Source organism: Tamandua tetradactyla, chromosome 9 (assembly GCF_023851605.1).
Source record: "Tamandua tetradactyla isolate mTamTet1 chromosome 9, mTamTet1.pri, whole genome shotgun sequence".
In the NCBI taxonomy this organism is placed as follows: Eukaryota; Metazoa; Chordata; class Mammalia; order Pilosa; family Myrmecophagidae; genus Tamandua; species Tamandua tetradactyla.
The window spans coordinates 86,447,516-86,473,700 of NC_135335.1; the positions used below are offsets into that span (position 1 = coordinate 86,447,516).

The 26,185-nt window shown below is 41.3% G+C and overlaps 2 long non-coding RNA genes across 3 annotated transcripts in view; one reads left to right on the top strand and one right to left on the bottom strand.

The window, feature by feature from the left end:
- Positions 1–26,185, bottom strand: part of LOC143646193 (uncharacterized) — an 85,450-nt gene that overhangs the window by 7,763 nt on the left and 51,502 nt on the right. For both annotated transcript variants that reach the window (XR_013157371.1, XR_013157370.1), the window contains exon 2: positions 1,581–1,730. This is a non-coding gene — a long non-coding RNA (uncharacterized LOC143646193). The remainder of the gene's footprint in view (positions 1–1,580; positions 1,731–26,185) is intronic.
- LOC143646192 (uncharacterized) lies at positions 8,562–15,254 on the top strand. Its single transcript, XR_013157369.1, has 3 exons — positions 8,562–9,077; positions 10,253–10,359; positions 11,730–15,254. It is a non-coding gene; the product is annotated as an uncharacterized LOC143646192 (long non-coding RNA).

Sequence of the window (26,185 nt, forward strand, 5' to 3'; positions counted from 1 at the left end):
TGCTTGCTCGTTTCCAAAATATTCGGAATCTTTTCAAATTTTTCACATTTGTTAATAGTTTTAAGACAAAGTATTATGCTGAAAGGTTTGAGAGTATAGGATTCCATTCAAATATAAAGAAATTATTTTAATCAACTGAGTCACGTTACCCCATAAGTGAGGAAGATCTTGCGGATTTGACAGTTGTAATGTGTAATATTGTTAATGCTGCTGTTTACCATATCCCAATGATCTGAAGTTAGGCTTATGTGCAATTTCCATCTCTAATCCTTTGTCCCTTTCCTTTGTGGAGTTTCTTTATAGGATTGTTTTTTCACTCAAGTAGATGCTGAATTTTTGGCACTCACAAACCTATCACTTTAAAAAGGGAGCTCAGAAAGTAATAAGCAGCCCAGATTTGGGTTTGGTGTCCAAAATAAAATGCAATTTCTCTACTTTAATCTGATCCAGCCAAATGGCCAGTCCAATGTGCAACATATGCCCAGCCAACTGGTTGGAGTCCATGCATTTAGTTCTTTCTGTAGATTAATGAGATTATGGCATTGTTAAAAAGAGGCAGAAAATGCTAATTTGACATCTACCACAATTTACTTTACAGTTTGGGGGGTTCTGCATTTTAAGACATTTTTAATTACTTTGTTATACTGTGCCAGCAAGGACCATATGCCCATTTTGTCCTTCACGGCTGTCTCCATAGTCACCTGCACATTCCCAGGCAGCATGGACGGCTGAGAACTTGCTTCTCACAGCCTCCATCTAGAAGAACCAAAAGGTAGCTTCTTCCCTCTCACTTGTGTGCGTACCTTCTGGTTAAAGCTGTTTCCAAAGAAAATGAAGTCTCCTACATGTCAGAGCTAAAGAATTAACTGACCACGGAAAAAACTTAGTTCAAAACAATAGGAGTTCTGTCATTATTTGCAAATTATATGATTGTCTATATAGAAAGTCCAACAAAATCATAAACTATTAGAACCAATAAAAGAGCTTAAAACTATCTCTTGACACAAAAATCAATAATGAACAACAATAAAGTTTTAAATTTCCAAGAATAAATCTAATAAATATGAATTTATATATATAGAAAATGACTTAGGGAAAAATGTATTACTAATGAAAGGCATAAATGCAATCTAAATGAATAGGTAAATATAAAATGTTCATAGATAGAAAGCATTAGTATAGTAAAGATGACAATATTTTCCAAAATAATGAAAAAATTCTGACTACTTTTAAGAAAAACCTCAATATGAAAAAACAAAAACAATAGAAGTTCACCTGTTTGGCTTTCAGAGAAAGCCAGCCACATACTGTCAGGGGCACAAGCCAAAGGTACACCTTCCTTATACCTGTGACTTGGAAAAAATTGGAATTTTATTCGTACGATGTACATCCTCTATGTTTTAAAAAATATTTGTTGCTCTGCAATTTGACACTGCTGTGTGCTATATGCTACCCAGAAGGCATTAAAAATGATTGATACAACATGTGCTAACACGCAGAATATTATTCCATTTTGTTTCTATGCTTCTGACACCATCACACCCCCCCACCCCAGAAACTTTAGTAAAGCACAGTTGTACCTTTTCTCCTTTGATCTTCAGAAGAGGCTTATCTTCTAATCATCTCTCCGTTATGGTGATAGATTTTATGTGAAGAGAGTGCTCAGGTTGAAGGTCAGAACAGCTTTTCTTTCCAAACCCTTTCCTAAAAGTCTATTTGGAGTTGAGAATCTCAAAAGACAAATAAAAAATTGCACATATTAAATAATGAGTTGGTGGTTGACACTTAACAGAATACCCTACTAGAACAGGGGTCATTGTTCTAAGGATATTACATATATTAACTCATTTAATCCTCAAATGCTCCATAGAAAGATACTATTATGCCTTTCTTACAGATAAGGAAAATGAGGCACAGAAATGTTAATTAATTGGCCCAATGTCACCCAATTATAACATACTGGCAGGATTTGAACCTAGGCAGTCTGACAGAGTCTGCCCTTAAAAGAAAAATTGGACAAAGACAATTTCACTAAATATAGAGAGATGGAGAGAACAAGTTTATGTTTCCAAATTCTCTTGAGAAATTATTGAAAACATTTTGTTTTCTATGATAGCATTTTAGGGTTCCAAAATACAAAATAATGACTTACAGATTTAGTTAAACACTGGCATGTTGGCAACCCTTCAGTGAGGACGTAGGCAGGAAAACAATGCAAAGCAAAACACAAGTAGGTGCAAGGGTAGTTCAGTGATAGAATTCTTGCCTGCTATACGGGAGACCCGAGTTAGATTCCCAGCCCACGTACTTCCCAAACAAACAAAAAATCAACCAGACAAAAAAATGCAACAAATGGTGCTGCAATAAGAGGATACTCACATGGAAAAAGGATGAAATGTGACCCCCGCCATACAGCATACAAAAAAAAACCACCTAAACGGAAGCACCTCACATCCACCCAGTAAGAACCCAAATGGCAGTGAAGAGAACAGGAGCCTTGTCTTTTCCCTACCCAACACCTGCTTCTCTTCTTCTTTTTTTAATGCCTTGTATTTTAGAGGAGTAAAAATCTCCCTGATGCAGTCGGAGCCTGTCACTTCCCCACCACCTGGAGGCAGCCAGGCTGTTTCTTGGCAGAGATCTGACACGGACAGAAATGTCAACCCCATGAAAATGAGTGGGGAGAGGCCAGGACTCAGGAGCAGAGACAGAGCTGCTCCTTGGTGCCAGCACCTTCGCTTGTCCTCGCTCTAGGACACACCCTCTCCTGGGCTGTTGTAGGTCCAGGGAAATAGAAAATGGAAAGCTAGGGATGAAAGGAGATTAATGGAAAAATACAAGTGAGTTTCCCCCTTTTCTTTCCCAGTTAATAGAATCTCCCTGGCAGAGTGGTTCAGTGGCCACAGGATGAGCTTTAGAGTTAGACTGGATCTAGGTTCAAACCCCAGGTGTACCACTTTCTGGCTATGAGACCCTGGACAAGTCACTTAACATGCTCCTACTTTGTTCACTCATCACCTTCATCCTCTGCCTGGTTTCTCTGAGATCAAGGCTAAGCTTTTTATAATAACTAACAGGATCTGGCCCCCGCTTACCTCTTCAGCCTCTTTTCTCATTCAAAATCTACATTCCAGCCAGGCTGAACTTACAGGGGTCATGCGAGTTCTCATGCTGTTCCTTCTGCCTGGAACACTTTCCCTCCTTCTCGCCCCCTTTTTTTCCTTAAACCTGGCTAACGCCTACTCCCCCTTCATGTCCCAGTTGGATGTCTCTTCCTCTAGGAAGCCTCCCTGGAGGTCTCTTGTATGTTCCCATAGCTCCTAGTGCTTATTTTCCTGGGGTATTTTAATCCCACTTTGTAGTGGTCTGTTTGCTCCACAGTAGCTCATTGTACTGTGAGCTACAGTAAGCGTTACTGGCCCCCTATTAAACCAACTCTCTTATAAGTACCTTTTTTATGTTTCTCTTTCCTACTAGATTCTAAGTTCCATGAGGACAAGGACTATATGTGTCTTGTCACTGTTGTACACCCAGAGCCTAGTACAGTGACTGGCATTTAGCAGGAATTTAATAAATATTGTTGACTAAATGCATAAATAAACCTCTCTGAACCTCAGTTTCCCCATTTGTAAAATGGAGAAAACAATGTTTGTGTCAAGGAGTAGGCAACGATTAAATGATACCAAATACAAGGCACCTGACACATAGTAGGTGTTCAGTAAATGGCCGCTACACTGACCACCCAGCATACAGTTTCATGGGTCCTATTTGTCCTTAAAGTTCTAGAGAAAACTTGCACTCAAAATATAACTATCTCTTTCCTTAAAAATCTCCAGAGAGAAAGTCACACCTCTCTTTCTGGCAAATACCAGTTTCTCAGTCACTTAATCAATCGGTCAATAATAATGTCTTAATCATCAAATTGTGCCAGATATTCAACACTGCTTATTCATACACTTCTTTGTTATACAAAGTAACAAAATCTTGCACAGAATCATACAAAGGACTTCAGAGTCATTCTAAAAATTATTTACGCATCGTCTTCTTTATCTATTCTCTCTCTCTTCCTCTCCCCCCCCACTCCCCCCCCTCCCCCCGACACATACACAGTCTCAGGGACACTAAAAAGTTTTCAAGGGGCATAGCCAGTGAGTCAGGCATTCATTCACCACCTAGGGCTTGCCCAGAGCAGCTAGAGGCTGAGGCAGAGGTACAAAGATAAATGAGCCATGAGACACGTCCTTTAGGAATCTGCAGTCTTTTGGTAGGTACAGACACATACACAAATAATTACTTTATAGTGCATTGCAACAATGGAAAATGCAGGGTAGACCGCAGGACCCCAGAGGAGGGAGCTGGAGAACAATGGAGTCAGACCTTCAAATGGCCCTTACTAGCAGGTGCTCACTCTGTTTCTAGCATATAATTCTTTTTGCTACACCTTCAGCCCATTTGCTCTCCGTGAAGACAGAGAACAGTTCTTCCTCATAATAACTCCCTCAACCCGTCATAGAGGCCAGCCCTAATGAACACAGACCTCACCTAGGACATGGTCTTGGTCTGAATATTTCACTATCACACAAGTCTACAGACTAGACTTGAAAATCTGTCCAGTTGAGCTAATGGGGGATTTCTAAATGCTAGCTGTTCTACTGTTCCATAGATAAGCCCCTCTTAGGTGGCCGTGTGAATATATCTCTTTGTCCTGTTTGTTTCCTCTGAGGGCTACTTCGAGTGCTGACTTGGTATACAACCCGCGTGGCACTTTATTTTGTGCCTTGAAAAATAGGACCTGAGAATCAGAATCATTACCACTTTTTTTTTTTAAAGCATGAATTATAATGGCATTGAAATCGCATTTTTCTGTCTTGCTAATGAGGAGGGACACATTTCTTTCTGTTCTGAGCATGCCTTCAGAGGAAGGCGCGTGGAGGAATCCATTGCCAGAGACAGCCTAGGAACAGGTGGCACAACAGTCCTCTAACAGCTGTGAGCCTGCCGCTCAGAAAGGCATCTTTGAGCAACTCTCTCCCCCACAAGCCCTGCTTTGGACACCAGAGTCCCCACCATGGTGAGCTTCCTGAGATACAAAGTAGTTTTCACTGGAGGGTGACTTATTCTTCAGTTCACAGAACGACACATCTGATAACTATCAAATACTACCCAGAACATAGTCAGATAATGAGGAACTGGGAATAAGCCTGGTAAAATTTAAGCAGGGAGATCAGCTGGGAGCATGGAATGCTCCTAGATCAGAGGGAGGGGTGGTGTAAGAGCACTGGTCCCTGGAGAAGTAAAAAGGAGAAAATGGGATGAGGAAAAGTGATGCTAAGATGGGCTCGATCATGAAGGGCTGGTGGTCGGGGGCAGAGGTGAAGGATCGCAGCCTCCACCTCTGCTGATGACTTCCAAACTTAATTATCCAGCCATGACCTCTCTCACATTCCATTCCCGTACTTCCAACATCCTACTGTGCATGCGCCACCTGGTTGGCCTACCAGCATCTTAAACCAACACAGAACATCTCAAATGGAACTTGTTTCTGATTTCTATTATTGTCATCACCAGTCGTCCAGACATTTTTTATCCTTCCCCTCTCCCCCACCAAAAATGCCACCAAAGCTGTTTGCCCTTCCTCTGTTGTGTCTCTTGCAGCTACCCCCTTATCTCAGACTGATTATCACATCTCATCCAAGCCTTTATCATCTGGACCACTGGAAGCATTTCCCAACAGGTCTCCCTGCCTCCAGGCTCTTTCCACCAACCCATCTACACATACTACTTCTACATTAATCTTTTTAAAACACTGCTTTCATCATGAAGCTACCTGTGCTCAAAAACCCTCCCTGGCTCCCCATTACTGAGGAAAAGTCTTAACTATGTAACTCAGCAGTCTAAACCTTCCATAGTCTGGCACCTTCAAGTCTGATAATCCACTCTTCCTCCTAAACATTCTGGGGGAAAAAATGGAAGGAAGGAATGAATAAACACCCTACACAAACCCTCCACTCCTGACATATTGTCTAATTTACTAACACATTGCAAAATGCTGTGCATGTGCCTACATGTAAAACATTTCCTCCATACTTTTTTAAACTCAACTTTTCTTCTAGTTCCAGCATAAATTCTGCCTCTTCCATTCATAACTGCCCTGATTACTAAAAACTGTCATATCCTACTTCACTCAACAGCACTTACCGTTTGGAGTACGCTATTTAGCACTTAAGTATGAAACTGTTTTATAATTTGTCACTATGTCTTCCGGTGTGTTGGTTTACTTTATAAGCACATCTTACTTTCCAAGTTCCACAAAGGCAGACACCATGCATTAAACTTCTTTGCAATCCCCGTGACACATAATAATAACCAAAAACACGCAGTGAGTGTTAGCACATGCCAGGCACTGTGCTAACAGTTTTCTAGCATTACCTCATCTCACACAGCAACAATCCTACAAGGTAGGTACAATTATTATCTCCATAATGCAGAGGAGAAGACTAAGAGTTAGAAAGATTAACTGGACCAAAAGAACATAACTAGTAAGTGGCACAGCTAGGATTCAAACACAGGCCTAAGTATCCCAGAAGTCCCTGCTCTTAAACTTCTGTTCATTCATTGTACCTTTCACCACATAAGCACTCAGTAAGGCTGTGCCTTCTACCAAGGTAATTGGGGTGTATGGTATGCAGAAGAAAGGCATCCAAAGATGCCTTTGTCCTAGTCCCCAAAGCCTGTGGATACGTTAGGGTACATGACAAAGGGGAATTAAGGTTGTAGATGGAATTAAGTTTGCTAGTCAGCTAACCTTAAAATAGAGAGATTAACTTGGATTTTCCAATGGAATCACTTAAAAGTGGAAGAAGAAGGCAGAGGAGAGAGTCAGAGTGTTGTGATGTAAGAAGGGTTCAACCTGGTATTGCTGGCTTTGAAGATGGAGGAAGGGGCCACAAACCAAATAATGTAAGTGGTCCCTGGAAGCTGGAAAAGGCTAGCAAACAGATTCTTCCCTAGACCCTTCAGAAAGCTCAGTGAGACCTGGGCTGGCCTTCTAACTTACAAAACTGTAAGGTAATGTTCGTTTTAAGCCAAGTTCCTGGTTTATTACAGTAGCAGAAGAGAACCAATACAGGGAATGTAGATTTCCAGCTGGCCCTAAATTGTCCTGATGACTAGGTAATGCTCTGGTGAACAGTAAGAAGGCTGCTTTCTATAGAACCCAAATTTCTGTCTTTCACCTCCATGAAAATTCTTCAAAGGCAGAAACTGTGCCACTCCTAGCATCACTGTTTGCTGAGCTGACCCTAAACTGTCCCGTTCCCCTCCTGTCCCTGCACTATTGTGAAAATAGCCTTACCAAGGACATGAAACTGTGAGAAAGCCACATGTCAGCAACAGAAATCTCTCGGGAAAGACTATTATTACAATCAAAACATATATGGTGCTCTTTTAAAATATCATTACCTAGTGCTTTTATTCCGAAGCATGTCCCCATATATTATCTTAGACATCTGTGCCAGACTTTAAGAGTGCATAAATGGCAGTTTCAAGTTCACACCATGGTTTGAGGATTGCAGTTTTTGAGTTGATTCCAAGAATTTTACTCCTAAGGGGCTCTAATGGCACTGTAGTAAAACATATTTTCTTTAAATGCTAGGAAAACCAACAGTTCAGTATTTTTAAAATATAGCTTTAAGCAAGTAGTAGGCAGCATGTAAGTGAGAGGAGACTACTGTATAGACACATAGATGCATGTTCCTTTTTACTCAGCCGTTCTGATCCTGCGGCTTTGCATCACTGGTTTTCTAGGGTTCTCAACCATGTCTCTGCTATGGGAGGGATCTACACTCCTATCCCTCATTCCATGTTCAGCTGCCTTCCACGGATCTCCCACAACCATCTGGGCCCTCACCTCCTCTGCTACTTCCCTCGTAAATCCACAGTGAGTCTCCTGCATCCTTAGCTAGGATCAATTCCATGTTTGTGTGCCAATAGCAACGGAAACTACAATAACTACTATGAATCCAATCCTGCTATTCTCCAGGTACTTTGCATACACAGTATCACTAAAAAATGCAGCTTAGCATTATTAAGAAGGTGTAGACTTTGGAACTAGACTACTTGGCTCCCCACGCATCAGCTGCCAGCTGCCACGGCCTTGGGCCAATTAGCACTTCCAGGACTCAGTTTCCCAGTCTGTAAAATGGCAATATGCAAAGCAATTCTTTCAAAGTGTGTTGTGAGAACAAAGTATTTAGAGGAGTCTCAGTGGCACAGTCAATCCCATGTAAGTGTGTTAGCTGTTCACAACCCCGTCAGGCACGCTTGAGAATAATGGAGCTCAGGAAAGCCATGTCACTTGCCCAATTTCACAGATTTGGTGAGGGGTAGGGACAGAATTTGTATCCAGGTCATTTTGTCTCCAGGGCCATGTACTTTCCCCCCTGCTGCATTCTCTCTCATTTGTCCTTCTGAACCGTCCCGGCCCTCCCTCGTCCTGCCGTCCATAAATAAAACCGGCAGTCTCCCGCGTCCCACCTCCACACAGAAAGCAACCAGGGAGATGTAAACGTGCCCCTCCCCGAGCACGCCCTCAGGAGAAGCCGGCAGGTCTGCTCGTTGTCTGGCTCTGCCGACCCTGGCACCTGGGCACCGGCCCCAAGCACCCCGAGCCTCCACGGCTGCCTGGCGGGAATCCCTCCCCAGCTGGGAAGGAAGGCAGTTGTTTTCTTCATGGTGGAACGTTCCACTTGAAATCGTTCCACAAGGGCTGTTCTCGCCTCCGACTACGGGAAGAACTGTAATTAACACAGCAACAACAAACGCCCACGGCGCGAACTGGCAAAGGGAGTGTAACACGAGCCACTTCTCCAACCGAAGCGGGCCAATTGCTTTCCCTTCTTGCCTCCCATTTGGTCTGTTTGGGTTCCGCAGTCATCCAACTGGAGCGCTTCTTAAAACATTTCAGGGGCTGGTGTTTGTGTTTTGGGTTGAACAGTTTGCTCACACCCGTCGCTGGAGACGGGGCTCCAGCAGCTGCCGTTCTGGGCGCTCGCTTTCCGCGGCCTCGGGAGCGTCAGGTAGGAAAACTAAAGAGGGTGACGAGAATGGCGGGAGGGAGGCTGAGGGAAGGACACCTGCCTCATCCTATTACCTGGAGTCGGGACGATGAGAGGTAAAACCGGTCCGTCTGGTCTCCAGGGGGAGCAGGCGGGGACCGCCCGCGGGAGGCGCTCGGCCGGCTCCCTGCGGGGCGCACCTGCAGCTGCGCTGCCACCGAGAGGAAAGGGAAAGGGGCCGGGCTCCCGGGCGCCCCGCGACCACGACTCAGAGGCGGGCCCGGGGTCTCAGGACTCACCGGCGGGCCGGTCTGGGAGCAGGCGGCGAGGAGGGGCGGGGAAGGCCTGGGGGAAGGGGCAGGTGAGGCCTGAGGGTGGAAGGCGCTCTGACTACTCAATCTACGTTTATTAGGGTCTGACCTCTGCTGCTTCCATTGCACAGGACCTTGCTCCCACCAACTGGGGTCCAGGGAACTGCAGCCTGGGCGCCACGGGGGAGCTTGTTCCATGCAGATTCTCAGGCCCTGCCCCAGACCTTCTGATTCAGAATCTACCCTTTTACAAGATCCCCAGGTGATCTCTAGGAACACTGAAGCTCAAGAAGCACAGACTGATGTATAAACATATATTCCTTCCTCTAGTCTTTCTTTCAGCATACTGACAACCGCCATGTCAACAGAGCACCTTCCAAAATTGTGGAAGAGGCGGCGCTTTGGTAGAACTATAACCCTAAAGGGCTGCCCCATTTGATGCCCGGCTGTGGCCCTCCGCTACTTGCGGCTAGCGGCTGAGTCTGCTTTACCTCAAATTCAGGGACTACCGCCCAAAGCTCAGGGACTAGATGGGGAGCCAAAACCAAAGTTGAAGAGTAAAATAACTATATGAGATAATAATATAAGAGGTTCCCAAGGCAGAGGTGATCAAGTATCGCATGAACAGCTTAAGTAGTAAACACACACGCGCACTCGGGGGCACACGCACACACACTAGCATACAGCCTCAAACATAGTAAGTGATTGATATTTATTGAATCAATAGCTGGATCCTGTCACATCATATTCTCCTGGAAAGCGAAGAATTTTTTATTTTAGACCCAACCAGCCTGACTCTGTTCTAAAATTAAAATGCCTTACCAATAACCAGCAGTCCATTGAATATGTCTTTTCAAACACTCATTATATGCTTATTCACTATAGGTTCCTAGCTACTCTTTGAACATGATGGATTCTGGGAGGGGCTGGTCACTACTTCAAGAATCCTGCCAAGTCTTCCTGGTCAGAATAAAGCAACATTCCTCCTCCAGGTCTGGCAAGTACCATCATAGATCAAAGGTTGTAACTTTTCAGAGCCGTTTTGGTTTTATGTGTTATTGATCTGCAAGCTCAACATTTTCAAACTGAGATTTCACTCAATGGCCCATAATAACTCCAATTTATTCTGTACTCAAAGTTCCTTAATGAGGCACTTACTCATGTGAGTCATGCATTGTGAGTACCAGTGAGACCCAGGGGTGAACTGTATCTCCTCTTCTGTGGTCAGAAGGTCCTTTACAATTTTTTTATGCATTTATTTTTCCATCTAAATGGCTGGTGCCATCAAAATGTTGTAAAGGTTTTTGTGTTTGTCTGCTATGCCTCAAATGCCTGGGACAGTGTCTAGCAATAGTAGGTGCTCAATAAATATTTTGGTTTGAACTGAGTTGAATTGAGTTGGTACTTGAATGCATAGGCAAGAGGAGAGTATCACTCTCTGTCACACCATGATACTAATACCTGTACATGTCCATTTCCAACAATCTTTAATAAAGAATCTAAATTAGTTCCTTATGCCTTATCCTTGTCTGAGATAATCAATATCAGTGCTGTTAAGAAAATGCAAGGAAAGGCAAATAATGATTCTTTGAGGCAGAATATTACAGGGTGGGGTCAGGCAGGGTAGAATGGGGTAGAGATGCACCCAACATTATATAATGAAGTATAAATGACAAAAGTGACTTTCAAATGTGAACAGTAAGAAGGCAGAAAAAACAGGTTGAGAAGCCAGCCTAGAATATCAATCACCATGTCTAAAATTAAAGTTTCTACAAAGCAAGAAATGTTTCTTCACCCACACTAATAGCAACAGCTAATATTTATTGAGTATTCACTATGCTGCTAACATACTTCATAACCCCTTTAGTCCTTATACCGACCCTGAGAGGAAGGTACTATTATTATCCCATTGTATGAGGGAACTGAGACACAGAATGTCTTAGTTTCCCAGCTATAATCAGAAATACCATGCAAGGGGTTGACTTAAACAACAGGAACTTATTGGCTCATGGTTTTAAGGCTAGGAGAAGTCCAAGCCCAAGGCATCAGCAAGCAATGTTTTGTCCCCACGGTCTGTAACATTCTGATGCTGCCTGCCGAGGATCCTTGGGATTCCTGGGTGTGTGTCCTTGTCTCCCATCACATGGCAATGTCTTCTCCTTTCTCTTTTGGCTTCCACTGATTTTCAGTTTTTGGCTCCTCCCCATGGCTTTCTCTACATAAGGCTCCAGCAATAGGATTAAGACCATTTTAATTCAATTGGCCACACCTTAATGAAAAATGACATCTTCAAAAGGTCCTAGTAACAATGGTTGGACCTCCAGAGGAATGAGATTAAGATTAGGAACGTGTTTTTTTTCAGGGGTCCATAACTCAATCTACCATGCAGAAGTCTGATCATTTTCCCCATGATCACATGAAGCTAATAGGCCACAAAGCCAAGATTCAACCATGGAGAGTCTGACTGCAGAGCCTCAGCATGTACAGTAACCATGACGCTGGAGGTGAAAATACCATGTGAACATTATTACAAGGAACTGGAAAGAAAAAAAATCTAATAGAGCCTGCCATCTTGTCCTTTATTCTTCTGTAGCAAATGCTCCTCGGCTTGCCTTGGAGACCACCCGCAGCTCCAGGAGTTACTTCTATACCCACTGATGGCCACCCGCACGAATGCTCTACATCTCTCTGCTTGATGGTCTCCAGCAGACCAGAATGTAGTATGTGAGATACAGAAGTGCCAAGGAGTTAGACCCCAGGCCCTGAGCTATAAAAGACGAAAGTCATAGATAAAACACTCTAGCTTCCTTTCCTCATAATAGGGTACTTCTGAAGTGCATTCTGCTGTCTCTCAGTGGGTCCCCAGAGGAACTGGATTCCAATTGCCCGTCATGATAACTCTCTCCCTGATGCTCACTTTATTGACTCTCCTTCCCTCCTTGTCTCATTTTTCTGCTGTTCTTACTAGAATCACCTTCCAAATAAGTGTCTGCCTCAGGTTTTACCATTGGGAAAGGGTAACATGATATCGAGTAGGACTTCTTCTTTGCAATAGATTTACATGAACATTTTATTTGTACATGTACTTACATTTACAGTGCAATGATTCCACAACCAGGACCACAAACTAAGGATGTTAAGCATCTCACATACCAAAGGAAGCTGAATACAACTAGGAGCAAGACACTCTTAAGTGTCTATGAAGAGGTGGTTAAAACAGTTCTGCAAATGCATCGCTCCAACCTCCACCACATTTCTCTCCTTCTTTTCCCAATCTTTATTAGCAGACAACTGGGGAAGGAGAATTTAAAGAAATTGTTGAGATCCCCTAGTAAAGAGTTCTGTGGTTTTAACCATTCCTCTCATGAGAGCTTCCCCTATCCAAGGTAAATATGTTGCACATAAATGGGCATTCCAACTATGCAACAGCAAGACAAAATGATGTCCTGAAGCACATGACAAGATAGATGAGCCTTGACATAATGCTGAGGTAAATTAGCCAGATACAAAAAGAAAGATACTGTATGATTCCACTTTTATGACCAGCATAAAGGTATAATCAGAGACTTATAATACAGAATACAGGGGATTTAGAGATACATAGAAGCTAGAGATGGGTAAACTGTTAGCTAATGAGGTTGAACTCCAATGTAAGGGAATAGATAGGAGTGAAGGTGATTCTCTAGTGGGTCTAGCCATAATACCATATTGAAGATGAACAAGATTTAAAAGGGGTTGTATAGATCTATGTGTCCCACTGACTCACACTAGAAACATGAATGAGTTCTTGTAAGAATTACTTCAAAGGTATGATTCTTGTATAAAGAGTGCTTAAGTCCAGGGTACAGGGGGAAAACTGCTATTGCATGCTATGAGCTATATTCAAAAGGAAACCATCAGCACTAACACAACAACAGCAGAGGTAAATAATGGGGTGAGGGACAAGAGTTAAGAGGAGGTTTAGATCTCCTATTTGGAGAGTGTATGTTTATTGGTTTTCTGTCCCTTGGGAACAATGAAATTGTCTAAAATTGAGAATGTTGATGGACTGTAGACTTTGGGCCCTCTGCATGAGGCCCGATGAATACAGGTGACTGAAGGATGCACTGGCGGCGAAGTAGAATGGTGAATGATGGTGCATACTTATGAATGAAGCCTGTGCTGCTACAAAAGGAAAATTGTCATGAGGTATGCAACGATGTGAATGAATATGTGGGATATTTGGTAAGACAAAATAAGTCAGAAACAAAAAAACAACAATGGTAGGCTGAACTGTAGAAAATGCTTATAAGAAAACAGGGGCCTAGACTGTAAGCTTTTAGAGCAGACACATAAAGTCTGGAGTGGTGATTATTATTTCTGGATTTTGAGAGGCTGTTTCATATATATAACCTGATATTTAGAGATAAGAATGAAGCCAAATAGGTTGGGCTTAAAGTAATTCAGAACATAGGGGTAAGGAAGACAGTATCTATATTTTAGAACCACACATACTCTTTGAGACCAATGGAAAAAAGGTTTATTTGATCTGGAACTGAAATTTTCTGTAGTGCATAATCTAATTCAACCTATCTGTATAGCTCATTTGAACAATTGAAACACAGAGAGCACAAAATGAGAAAGAGGTCCTTTAATCCTGTATAGATTATTATAATGCTAGGAAATATCCTAGAGTATATTAAGCAGATAATCAAAAAGTATTGGCAAAGTCCCCTGAGGGAGGGGAGAAAGAATATGTAAGTATTAAACCTTACCATTAGGGAATCCCCTGATACTGTGTCAAACTTTAGGGACACCCAAATCAATAGGCCGTACCCTCGATCATGAGGCTTACTCTTGTGAAGCTTCTGTAGGTTGCATAGAAGCTTAGACTACCTATAAGCATGCCTAAGAGTTACTTCTGGAGGACCTCTGTTGTTGCTCAGATGTGGCCTCAGTCTCTCTAAGCCCAACTCTGCAAGTGAAATCATTGCCCTCCCCCTTACATGGGACATGACATCTAGGGTGAAAGTCTCCCTGGTGACATGGGAGAGGACTCTCAGGGATGAATCCAGACCTGGCATTGTGGGATCAATAATTCCATCCTGACCAAAAGGGGTAAAAGAAGTGTAATTAATAAAGTATCAGTGGCAGAGACAGTTCAAACAGAGTCCAGAGGTTACTCTGGAGGTTGCTCTTACCCAAGCTTCAGGTAGAACTTTCTACCTATCATAAGCTGCCGACTCCCAACCAGGACCATTCCAGCCAATCCTAAAGAACATGTAGGGCAAGATATAAGATTCCACAAAGGTTTCAGGGACTGGAGTAACTTGCCGGAAACCTACAACCTCCAGATGGGACCTTTTTCCAGATAAGTCCTGAAACCTATCCCAGCCTCTCCAGAACATCAGATAGTTCCATCTCCCTACCCTATATTAGTGACAGACATGTCCAATATCAAAAATTTATAGTTGCCATAGCCCAAACAACCCCAATGAGAGGTACGGAAAGAGCAAAGGTGATGAGTGGAATTATACATGGAAGATAGGACTTAAAAAATGAACATGAATGCTGAATCATTAAATTGATATCTCTTTTAGTCCCCAATATTTTAGAACAGCTAGAAGTAAAAACCTAAAATTGTGAAATTGTAACACATGTCAGACTCTGAAATATGTTCTATAGCTAATTGTGGCACTGTGCTTTGAAATTTATAGGGTTTTTGTATATATGTTATTGTTCCCAAAAAAAGAAGGGAAAAAAAGTCCATTGTGATGATAAAAAAGTATGTAAGCCCTCTAGCCTCCTAGATTCTGGAGCAGCTAGAAGGAAAAATATGAGAAGTTCGTATGATAGCCCATGACAAACTCTGGGATCTCTCCTGTAACCACTTGTTGAAGAGTTCTTTGAAAACTATTGCTTTTTTATTTCTTTGCTTTGTATATATGTTATACTATACAATAAAAAAGTTGAAAAAAAATGGGCATTCCAAGTGTACAGTGGCCTCCACAGGGTCTTCCAGAAAACACATATGCACCCTCCAAGAGAACCAGGCCCTGGACACTGGACACATGAGGCCTTCAACTTCCAAGACAGTGTGGCAGTCACCTTCCCCGCTTCATAAAGTTGTGTCTGTCCCTTTTCCCCCATTACCAACCCCGGGTGAACTAAAAATGAAGAGGGGAAGATAAGGGGGACAAGAGAATGAAAGATTAGATCATATCATTCACCATGGTAAGTCTGTAGGGTCCAAAGAGGGAAAGAGATTACTTCAATTGTATGAGAAATTGAAGCTTCAAACAGAACGAGACCATTTTTATTTTGCTTTGCTTTTAATTAACTGAAAGTAACTGCAAAACTATGCCTGGCATATAATTAAAAGAGAAGGGGGTGGGCCACGGAGGCTCAGTAGTAGAGTTCCCGCCTGCCATGCCAGAGACCTGGGTTTGTTTCCCGGTGCCTGCCTGTGCAAAAAAAAAGAGGGAAGGGAAAGGAAGAGTCAACCTAGCATATGTAAGGCAGCAATTAGAATAAAATAATCTTTAATATTTACACTCCAACCAAGATGGGCTCTTCAGTTGTGCAAGTTACATTTGTTTCTTGACTTAAGTTCAGCAAAGCCTATCTGGCCACACTTACAGATATCATTGGCTAAAGATGAATTGTCAAATCCTGCTAAATAACGAACAAGCATTTCACATTTACAGTGTCTATGTTCTGAAAACTTTATCTGCTTCCAGCATTAGATTAAAAACAAAACCAAAATTTCTTCCCAAATCTGCCAGGAGAAATAAGCAGCAAATATCCAAACTGGAAGACAGTAATCCATTTGTGGTGGCAGTCCACATGGCTACTTTGTCTGGTACCATTTATTTTAAAATAAAATACTTAAAATAAAATGTTGGCATTGAAAGAATTCAAAATCTGTTTCAAATGAGAACTTTGAAACCAGAATTTGAAGAAATTGCCTCAAGGAATATTGCTGGTGAACTTATAAAAAGCATCACTGGTTTACAAAAGTCACCAGCATATTGTCATGGTTTTGGCTCCACAGTATACAGAAAAAGAAAGGAAAAAAAAATGCCTTTTGTGATCAGTAATGTTGAGAACCATAAAATCAGTAATTAGATTTAGAGAAAAAGCCAGTGGGAGTTAAAACCACAGTGATGCAATCAGCTAATCTGGAGCTGGTTAAAATTCTGGAGTAGCCTGGGCACCAACTGCTGTCCTTTGCTGATACAAACTGGAATAATAAGCAAACAAACAAGCAAATGAAACTGACAATGGATAATAATAAAGATGCTGTTGTTCCCCCCTCCCGGCTTTTTTGATCATTTTTTTCCCAATATGCTATGAAGAGGCTCTTTAATGCTATATGAAAAGTAATTAGTTTGTAGAAAATGTATAGGAAAAAAAGCCTGTGATGGCATTCATTAAAGTGCTGAGATTAATAATGGATCTTTTTATTCCAAACAGAATTTAATTTTTGTAAGCAGAAAAAGTAAGGATGATAAATTTTAAAAATTAAAAACATCTTAGTATTTATTCCAGGGGGAAATGTAAGGGCTCAAATGCATATATTTTACAAACTATAGTTCTGTTATTGTCATAGGTGGACATTTGTCATTCTGTTTGGCCACCCAGCATCTGAACCACTTTCTGCTGTTTGAAGAACCCGCTTCCCCACATTCTCCCCTATTTATGAGGCAGAGCCCATTTGCCACCATAGAAGCTGAACATGTCAGGTCCTGGGTTTCTCAGTCTTCCCGTGATAGGGGCACAGGCGCTTGACAATGTTCATCAGATGCATTCCCCTCAGACTTTAAATTAAAAGAGGAGGGACTGCCTCAAATTCATTCTGAAGGTGGGTGTTGGCAGCAGTGGCAGCCATGCCTGATTTTGAGAGGCAGTGGTGACTGTAGTTATAGTGGCAATACCTGGTAGCACCTATGTTAGCAAAATCAGCAGTGCCAGCTGTAGCATCTGGTGTCCAGAGGGGACACTTCTGTGGCGTAATTTGGTGCACTGTTCTTGGCTTATAGCCTCCCCGCCTGGCTCTCTGGCCATTTCTACAGATGCTATGAGCTGCCCCATATCCTTTAAATGAATTCTTCTACTGCTAAAGTCAACTAGGTTTGTCATTTGCTCTAAGATATCTGACGGATACAATTATTTTTATAATATATTGGAAAGCATAAAACCGTTCGGAGTAATTATGTTCGTTATAAAGAAGTGAACGTGAAATTTCATCAAATCCCCTTTGGATACAGACACTCTAAAGGTACTGACTTTTGCCAGCAAGAAACTTAAGAGAATAAACAAGGAGAGTAAGTCTGCAAATCCACATATTTAAGGGTGGAAAATAGAAAAAAATAACTTTTATTTACAAACAAGTCATAATTTTCAATAAGTGAAGATTAAATTTTCTTTAAATCTGTTTTGACTAAACCAAGAATTTTTTTTTATAATTGGTGACGAAAAAACAAATGGTCAAAGAAATGGACAGAGAAAAATGGTCAGAGAAATAAGTAAAGGTCATTTAGTTGGATGACATTGGACAAGATATTTTACAATGTGAGATCCATTTGATTTCTCAAAGAAAATATCAAAATTCCATCTGGAAACAGTTAAAAATGGGCCAAACATGACACTTGCTAACAAATAAGTTATGCCACCAAATAATAGTGAAGACAAAAATAGCAGCAGGAGAGCCATCCTTCACTAGAGGATCTAGTTTCCAAACATGCATTTTCTAATTAATCCTTTCAACAGCAGCAAGGAAGTTATTATTTAGTATTTTCATAGATAGCACTTAATATTTTCAAAGTGTTTTACCAACAGTAATTAGTTGTTCTTCATATCCACCTTGTGAAATAGGTCAGTGCCATTACCCCCATTTTAAAGAAAAGCAAGGCAATGAATAAATATGCACCTGAGCTCATTAGCATAACCCTCATGTTAATCGCTTCATGTTTTTCTATCAGCACCATCTTAAAAATATGTAAAAATGCTTTTTTTTAATTGCTTCATTTTAATCCTTCTCAAAAACCCAATGAAGTAGATAGAATTACATCCATTTTTAAGATGGAAAAGCTGAGGTTCACGTGCATATATATATACATTTCACATCAGAGAGGTGGTTGCCTATTTTGCTGCTTGCAAAACTCAACCATGATCCCAGAAACCAATTTCTAAAAGAATTCCCTTTAAATGGAAAGAAGTTCTCAAACATCTATGCCACATAGTATGATGGGTTTTGCAAGAAGCGTTCTTCCCAGGAACACTTCTGAGTTTATTTTATCAATAGCAGATCCATGGACCACATGTCCTCAGAGACAACTACAAGGACTATTTTGAACAGAAGGATGGCAATTGTACATCTGGAGAAAAAAAAAACTACCAGTTTCCCTGATGATTTTTGGAAAATCAGTCTTGTTGAGAGTAAAATGAGCTGATTGGTTTTTGCGGGGAGTAATTAAACACTAGGCAATCAGATTTAAGAGAATAGTTTTGACCAAAACAGAATCAATGTACTAAGAACTATTTACAAGGTTTTTTGTCATATATGATATTTGCTTGCAGAAAATGCAAACAATAACCGTACAAGTACATATTTTTTTAGTCTCTGTAATTATGCTGGACTTCATATTTTTCTTTTATGAGGAGAAAATGTCAACTGCCTATTTTATTTGTAATTTAATTGAACTATTTACAAATGTTAGCAATTACAGCAAAATATGAATAATAAAAAGAAAAGTTTTCAGAGCATAGTCTGGCCTGTTTTTTTCCCAATGCATGAATTTTTACTATATCAAAGCAAAATAAATTGGAATTAGTAACATGCTATTTTTCATTCATCTAGCTGACAATTAAGCTAAATGAAGCAAATTTGGCCTTGAAGTATACAGAATATTCCACAGTAAACAAAAGAGTTCAAGCCAGTCAGTGTATCTTCATTCACTACTCTGCAAATTATGTTTTTTTTTATCCTGGAAAAACTGTTTCAGGAAATTTAAGTTTTAATACATAGTACTTTCAAAACCTATCCTTTCATCACAAGCCCATTATAGTAATTCTGGTCAAATGCTTATTTTCTTTAGTTATATCTTCCTGATTTTTTCAGCTAAGAAAAGCACCAGTTGGCGAAGCTAAGCATGAGCTATGACAGAATTCTACAAATAGAAAATGACTTAAAGGTTTACACTGGGGTAATTCCAAAATCAAGGACATGCCAAAATCCAACAAATCAACAGTACGGGAATTTCCCTTTAATACCTTCCATGAGCTCTTGTTATTTAGTTTCACTTAAGAATTGATGCCAAAATCCTTCCATGATCCCTTTTAAAAATAATATATTTTCCTAATTCAAGGATGCCAATCTTGAGCACAGTGGTATGACTAGAAATTCCTCTCTCAGGGAAATTCTGATCAATGCCATTCTGTCTTCAACATAGTATTTTCTATGGGCAGCTCCAGGCAACATTTGGAGACACGGAGAAATAGAATACCAAGTTTCCACCCTGCAGTAGTTTGGGAAGGGGCAAAATCCCCCAGGAGAGGTGAGTAGTAGGAATCATCGAGAGCAAGGGGCCAGGGCCAAGCCAAGCTCTGGCCCCTTTCCACTCCACCAGCCAGAGGTGCTGACACATGTGTAACAAGCGAGTCACATCGTGGACTCTTTTTAAGTCCTTAAAAGTTCTTCTTTTTAAGCTGGCCTACACTCTGTAGACCAAGATTTCTAGAAGCAGGTGCTAAGTCAAGATCCCAGGTTCATCTAACTCTTGGTAAAGACTGAATGTGACAGAAAAGGAAAAGATGCTGCTTCAATTAAGGCACCACCATCAACATCTTAACACTCAGGGCTATTTGCTCCTCTCCAAATTGACACAGGCAAAATAATAACAACAACAACTAATAGCTGAGTGTGTAACATGTCTGGGGCGATATCGCTCTCAACTAGCCATCATAACAACATCCTGAAGAAGGAAGGCATGAGTCCATTTTTCAAAGACCATAAAACTGAAGCATGAAGGGGTAAGAAACTAAAATTGAAGCCCCACTTTTCTGACACCGGAGTCCACTCATTTAATCTTCTACTAAGAGTGAAGCCTCATTTTCTGACCCCAGAGCCCATTTATTTGACCTTATCCTAATTAAATATGCATACTGGCTTAGTCTGGGTTCCTCAGAAAGCAGCAGAGGGCTTATGTGACGCTTTTTTTTAATAGCAAATGCCATTCCAGTTAGCAGGAGTAAGGGAGAAGGGGAGCAAGGTAGGGAAATAGGGTGAACCAATGCAAGAATCCATAATGAAATGACCACGGCTAAGTGTTCTTGATTACTCAGTCTATAGGACTCTGTCCCCAAGAAATGGAAGATGGAGAGAAAAAGGGAAGAATACTCATAACGGAGAGAAAAAAGGAAGAATTTATCCACTGGTTCCCATCCTCTGTTGCTCAAAAATTTAACCTAGGGCATCAACTCCTCCTCCACACTTTCAGGTTGCACTTGTGTGTGTGTGGATCCAGAGTTAAGCCCCTTGGTGGAATCCAATGGAATTCCAGGGCTGGAAGCAAGAAGTGTGCACCTGGGCAGAAGGTGAGGTGCTGTCAGTTTGCAGCTACATTACATAAGGCAGAGCCCACGAAGAGAGAGATAATCTGAACTGTTCCATAAGAGGGATGTCATAATCACAAATGGAACAAAATGTCAGAAATAACTCACATGAAAGCTGTAGCACCATCTAGAACTTGGAAGTACATTCCAACCAACCGTACCGCAAGACTTAGAATGGCATAGGAATGTATTAAATCACACTAACTTGAAATCATCTTGTATAATGATGATATTACATAATTTAAAGCCAATACTAGTCTTGGCTATACTAGCCAATACAAATCTTTCCTGATTCCCAATCCCCCAATTTGATTAGGTACCCCTCGCTATGTTTTAACAATACCTTTCTCATAGCTCTCTTTCATTGTCCTCTCTTCTTATAATATAAACTATTTGTGTGTCATTCTTTCCCCCTAGACTGTGAGATCCTTAACAGAAGGGATTGGTCTCATAGACCTTTGAATCCCCAGCACAATATTATATATTCTAGCACACATTAGGTACTCAAGGAATATTGTGTAAGAAAAGGGAGGTGAGAGGTGAGAGGAGAATAGAGGTCTGAAACAGTCATCGTAAGAGTGCTAGAGAAACATGGAAAAGTGGCCAGGCAGTGCCAAGGGCTCACCTGAGGTTAAGAATTGTGGAGGTATAGTGGAAAGCATCTGTTCTCTCATGTAACTTTCTTTACCAACATTTAGTCAGTGTCATATGAGCCAGCTGTCGTAGATTTTGATAAATGCTGTCAGGTCAGAAGACATTAATTTAATAAGATGCTAAGTTCCTGTTATCTCAGAGTTTTAGTTGAGACCCCAATTTCAGGATTAGGAAGAGGTGCCAGGCTCTTATATCTGGGACTTGCCAAGAGGTGGGCCAAAGCCAGTCCCATAATCCTCAGCCTACTGTTCTAGAATACAAAAGACAAGACTAAGTATTCTTTCAGAGATAAACTTTCAAAGAAAGTTTCCAATATGGAAAAGAGAGCCATGGCATTTACAGGGAAGAGAGAGATTGATAGTTCTTTCAAGCCAAGTGAAGGGGCTCCCTTGGCCCAGAAATCCTGTAAGTCCTGGGATACACAGAACTTTAGGATGTTTCCTGATGACCCACGCTGTATAATCTCCTTCCCTTGAGAGTGGGTGAGATGTAGATGTGCTGGGATATCAGTCCCATGACTATATTTTATATGTATATATATATATACACACACACACATATATACATATATATAATTAATATACATAAAAATTAATTACATATATATTATATTATAATACGACAAAAGAAGCTTTGCATATGTAATTAATGTCTCTGACCGAGTTACCAAAAAAAAGAGATTATTCTTGGTGGCCTTGACCGAATTAATCAGGTGAGCTCCTAAAAAGGGACCTAACGATCTGAGAAGGCTCTGTTGCTCTGGAGAAAGCAGTCATGTGATATGTCTATAGGGGCCATGTGGCAAGAACTATAGGTAGCCTCTAAGAGTGAGAGCAATGCCCAGTTGAGAACTAACAACAAAATTGGAACCTTAGTAATGCAGCTGAAAGGAAAGTAGCTCTGCCAATCAACAATGAGCTTGAAAGAGGACCTCAAGTCTCAGACAAGAATCACATCCCATCTGACACCTTGAATTCAACTGGTGAAACCCTGAGCAAAGGACTCAGGTAACTCACACCCAGACTCCTACTCCTCAGAAACTATAAGGTAATACATTTTTGCTGTTCTAAACTGCTAGATTTGCTTACTTTGTTATACAGCAATAGTAAATGTATGCAGGACCAAAGTTAAGTGTAGTGAGAATTTGGGGGAGATATTCATGTCTGTCCCCTAGAGTTGGAGAATGAAAAAGCCTGGAGACATCTGAGGGTGAACAGATGTCTGTTCTGCAATCATGTGCTGAAGACAGAAGTCTGTAGGCTGCATATTTATTCTGGGCCAAGTTGTGCCTGTGAAAGTGGCTGGGAATGAAACTCTCTGAAAGGATGCCATGCAAGAGAACCGCCAGCTGCGAAAAGGCAACCTTTCAGAACAGGGCTGTAGGGCGCCATCTGAGCAAGAGGAAATAGTAAGGGGTCAGCCAAAGAGGGCATTCCCAGTAGCAGGTCTGCTAAGTGTTGAGTGGTCTCTGAAGAAGAAAAAAACTCCCCATAAGGGAAAAAACCAACAGTGAGACTTATATGCCATGACAGAGGGTAATTGCACTATCTGTCAAGTAATGATTTGGCCTTTTCCTCTAATCCAGTGTTTCCCAACCATGGCCATTTTGCTCCCTCCTCCCCAGGCATATTTGGCAATTTCTGGGGATATTTTTGGTGTTCACAACTGGAGGAGAGGGAGTACTGCTAGCATCTAAATGGGTAGAGAGCCAGGGATCTGCTAAACATCCCACAGTGCCCAGGAGAAGACCTCACAACAAAAAGTTATCTGGTTCAAAATGTTAGCTTTGGGCCAGCAATGGTGGCTCAGTGGCAGAGTTCTCGCCTGCCATGCCGGAGATCTGGGTTCAGTTCCCTTTGCCTGCCTATGCAAAAAAAAAAAAAGATGTTAGCATTGCTGAGGTTGAGAAATCTCCCTCAATCCCTCCACCACCTGCCCCGAGGGAGCCAGAAGCAGCAAAGAGAGTGAAGGAAGAGGCAGAGAACGAGAAAACGCTCACATCCTTCCTTTAATACCATCCTGGAGAATCTCAGAACCGTCCCATGATGGGAGAAAGGGAACAGCTTTGAACTGGATGAGAGATGGACATAATGATTTAGATTGGACTGGACCTTTTATATTTGAGAATGAGACTGATCTATTCTCAGTCTCATGACTGGAAAAGCTATGGGAGACTGAGATACCATCTGGGGAGAGTCAGGGAAATACAACTGGGTAGGTTTAAAGGCAACTGGTCAGGAAATAAGCAAGCTATTTCCTGAATGCATCCTACTGGATTCAGCTAGCTTAATAGTCCTGCTAGAATAGTAACAATTTCAGAGAGAAGATGGTGTACCCAATGGCATGAAAGGAGCAAGGCGTTTTGCGGCAGAGAAGTCTCAGTGCAGAGGAAAGAAGAGTTCCCTGTGTCTTAGATTGGGTTCCCTGGAGCAAAGCCTGAGGCAATGGTTCTTGTGTAAGCAATTCAGTGAAACAGTGTGCCCCCTAAAGGGACTGAGGGTGCAGAATAGGGCAGGGAAGAAGTTTGGCTAAGATATGTGTTCAGTTGAGTTCCAACCACAGCCTGATCCCACAGGGAGCTCTGAAACCTGAATGACATCACAAATTGCCCTGCTCAAGGGAAGGAGCTAGTCGTTTATACCCCACGAGTCAGTCAGCCCTCGGCTGGAGGCTGTCCTTGAGGAGAGGCTATATCATCTCAGGCATTTCCAAGCTGGGTTCCCGTTTACCCTAAGGCTATAGCTGTCAAACTAAGCTAGACATCAGAAACACACAGGGCCAGACCCCACACCCAGGTTTCTGATTCAGAATTTGCTGCTTGCCCAAGGACCACACTTTAAGAAGTACCAACTTAGAGCGACTCTCAGAAGGGGGAACATTTGTGAGCATTCAGCAGCCAATACAGCAGCTGGGGCGTGGGTGCATTGGGGGGCAGTGGTGCGGTAACTACACCATCCTACTTTACAAACCCGAGGGACATGGGTTGGAAAAATAAACCCAAGAAGTCTGCAGGAGAAGCAGCATCTTTTGGAGAGAGGCAGATTTTTTGTTATAACAAAGAAGGGGAGAAACCCCTCAGAAGAGAAACTGTGGAAGGAGAAGATACTGCTGAGAGATTGTTAAGTTTTCTAGATAAAAAGCCAGAGAAAGGAGTTTCTATTTTTCAAACCATCAGTAAAACAAGTAGGGTGTACAGTAATGATGCAGGTTATTTTAAAGAAACAGAATTGTTCTTGGATCCTCCCTGCGTGCCTTGTGACCAAATTGGCTGTCACCACCAATTCACCCTTTTTTTCAACCTCTGTGGATCATAGAGTGGCTGTCAACCAAGCAGCAATATCACTCAGTCATTTCGAGGGCCTGAAGAATCCATCAAGTGTGCTACAGTCTGGTTATTTAACTGGTAGAAACAAAGCTTTATGGCAACTTCAAGCTGCGACTGGAGCTGAACTATATGGTTCTTTTAGTAAGAGAGTTATCTAAGATTGTATAAAATTGCTGCAATTTTACTGAGCCCAAGAAAATGTTCTATGGTTAGAAAAGGGAAAGAAATTATTTCAAATGCAGTATATGAAAGACAAATTAAAATAGGCAATTTAAAGAAATGGGCTAAAAATCAGTAAAGGGACCACAGAATGGTTTCGCCCTGATGTCCACAGAGGTTGCTGGGAAAAAAAAGTATTAATTTAACAGCATTGGACTGAATTATGAAAAGAGATGTTTAGAAAATAGCAGAATATCTTCAAGTTAAAAGAAAAAGAAGAAGGGCAGGCAATGGTGGCTCAGTGGCAGAGTTCTCACCTGCTATACCAGAGACCCGGGTTCAATATCCAGTGCCTGCCCACGAGAAAAAAAAAAAGAAGAGAAAGGTTCTCTAAGAGCCTCTTTTCAATTCAAACTGAATGGAAATTAGATGGAAAAGATCCCATGAAATAAGAGGGAAGCTTCTTTTCGGGGGAAGCACGTTCTTAAGGGATCTTCAGATTCTGAAATTGTGACCTTCATCTTTATTGGGCAATTCCCTAAGGAAGCTTTATGGGCCAAAAAGCTGGAATTTTTAACTATCTTTAATCTTACTCTGGAAGGTTTTTAAACTTTTTATATATATATATAAAAGAAAGATGCATTCTCATTGTGGAAAATTTAGAAAAGTGTAAAGAAGAAAACAATTTGTACCTATGATCACGTCATGGCGACAAAGCCATGAATGTGTAATTTTTTCTCATTATAGTTGTGAGCATATTGTTTATACAACTTTATGCCCATTTTCTTCCCACTTATTTCATAGGACTTTTCTAATATATAATGGGGTCTTTTGACATTTAGGTAATTAATCTTTATTCATACATCTGATACTTTATTATACTAAATCACAGTTATCCAGAAATTCCAGGGTCCCTGCACTGATTCAAAAAAAAAAAAAACAGAGCTAAGGGAGGCTGCTGCATTTTGATATCCATGTCAGGTGGGACGAGTGTGGAAAAGCCACAATTACATCTCTGTATTGATTTTTGTCTTAGAATAATCTGTCCAAGCCCTAGAAACTCCTCCTTCCTATTCTGTAATACC